This window comes from Triticum dicoccoides, chromosome 7B, assembly GCF_002162155.2.
Source record: "Triticum dicoccoides isolate Atlit2015 ecotype Zavitan chromosome 7B, WEW_v2.0, whole genome shotgun sequence".
Lineage (NCBI taxonomy): Eukaryota > Viridiplantae > Streptophyta > Magnoliopsida > Poales > Poaceae > Triticum > Triticum dicoccoides.
In genome coordinates, this window is record NC_041393.1 from 745,789,544 (window position 1) to 745,791,839 (window position 2,296).

General features: G+C 43.9%; 1 pseudogene; it reads right to left on the reverse strand.

Annotated features, from left to right (window-relative positions):
- Positions 1 to 542: 542 nt before the first annotated feature.
- On the reverse strand, positions 543 to 2,001 carry LOC119341817 (annotated as a pseudogene).
- Between the last annotated feature and the right edge of the window lie 295 nt (positions 2,002 to 2,296).

Consider the following 2,296-nt stretch of genomic DNA (forward strand, 5'->3'; position numbering starts at 1 on the left):
TTCCAATTGAGTCGATATCAACAAAACAAGCATGTCGCCTTTGCACATGTCCATCGAAACTTGGACATAATATTATCACTACAAATGATCCAACCAAAATTCCCACACGAACAAAGCAGGCAGATGTCTTCAAAATCAGAAACGCAATAAAAAAAGGGTCCAGGACATTTGCTTAAATAATGCAAATAACACCAAACGGTCATATAGTGCCTCCGCAGCAAAAACGGGGAATATTGGGGCCTACTTGTGCCGGTTCCAAAGCGGCTACAAAGATTAGAAATTAAGCAACAAGAATCACATAGGGTTGATAGTAATACACAAGTGGTTTCTACTATTAAAGTTTCATTCAGCAGATGCCAGTCAAAAGATCGTCACTAGACTGTCATAAAGGAAAATCATTGCAGTAAAGGTAGAAGGCAACAAAAAGTTCAGAGAGGTGAATCTGGGTCGGATGATACACAACCTTGTCCAATGATGCACACTGAACAACTTAATGGCTTCAGCAGCAAATACATAGTGGAAATTTTGGAGGCCACTTCATATCAATAGGCGCCAAGACCAATTGTCTTCATAAGGGCATCTGAACAGTCCTTGGAGTAGTGAACCGACTTGGCAACACCCTGCGCAGCTTCCAGAGAGACCTCACCACAATACTCAATGACCAAAGACTCTAACTTATGTGCACGTCCCAGTTCAGCCACTCCGACATCAGTAACGTTATGACACATCCGAAGTGTGAGATTACTCAAGCATGGGGTGCGCGCAATGAAGCGCATCCCAGCATCAGTTACCGCATGACACAATATAAGCTCGAGTATCTCCAGATGTGGCGAGGACGAGAGGGCCTTCATCCCCTTGTCATCGAAGAAGTTGGCGTTGTTGAGCACGAGAGCACGAATCGGGCAGGACTGAATGAGCGCCAGAAAATCCTCTTGTGTGAATCCTATTTCTGATGGCCAGTCAGCATCACATCCTATAAAGCTGAGGTCTACCATCTGAAGCATACGACAGTTGAGGGCTAGAGCGTAGAGGCTGTTATCAGTAAATGACGTCCTGGTCTCACAATACTTGACATCACTCGAGTAGCGCTGCAGGTTGAGCCAAAGTGAGACGCTTTTAAGGTTGCTGCAGCTCCGAGCTAATGCAGTAATGTCATTGTCATTTAGGGCACGAACATACTCAAGGCAAAGCTTCTCCAATGCTTTACACTTCCCTAGGACAAGACGAAGTCCTACTTCTGGCCAAGTTTCAATATGCGCCAACCTTAAATCCTTCCAACTCTCACAGCACAAATCATATATATCCATGCTGTGAGCATCATACGAGGAGTCATAGACAACATTACCTGGATCAAGAAGATCAAATTTACCTCTTTTCCTCTCAAACTCAAACTTCTGGAGCTTCATCCATCCTGAACCAAACTTTAGGAAGTCATGATGATTGATTCCTTTGCAATTCTTCACTACAAGCTCTTCCAACGATCCATCCCTACCAATGTATTCCAGCCACTCTAAACTGTCGATTTTCTCAGTCAATAAGGTGGAGAGCAGATAGATTTGTGCAGCCAACTGCAACCGAGAAAAGCCCAACTGACGTTACTTTTGGTGTCGAGTTGAGCCTGAGAGACACCAATGTCTTGCAATGAGCTAAACAAGCAAGCGCAGAGTCATCAATGCGTGAGCAGAAGCTTAAGGTGAGGTCAATCAGCGAGGAACAGCGAGATGAGAACACAAGAAGGCCTTTGTTGTCCAGCTGATTTCCATGTCCAGGTAGCCAACCAGAGTAATCGATTTCCACTTTCCGCAGATTTGAGAACCGGGCACACAATGATGTCAGTGGTTTTGTAGCAGTGCAAAGACCGGAACCAACATGGATAGCACCTCTCTGATTCCTCTCTATCTTGTAGAGCTGCTTTGACACAAGGGAAAGAGAATTGAGATCACTTGTCTTGGTGATCCTCTTGAGAATCTCTGCCACCAGAGCCTCCGGTAGGTCCTCCATTGAACAGAACAAATTCAGCCGTACCAATCATCAGGTAAAATATATCAATGTTCAGAAAACAATCGAAGGGCTGGACTCAAACTTATGATATATGAGGATGATTAATGCATGTGAAGATAGATGGAGATCACACTGGCGACAGACACTCATTATTACGAAGAATATGCTATTGATGAAGTTTGAGCATTTTCTGTATCCATCCAAAACTTAATTGTGCGTTGTTCATAAGCATGGTGGTGATTTATTAAAGTAGCTAGCTAGCACCTTATCTGTCTCTAGATTGTTAGGCAGAAAG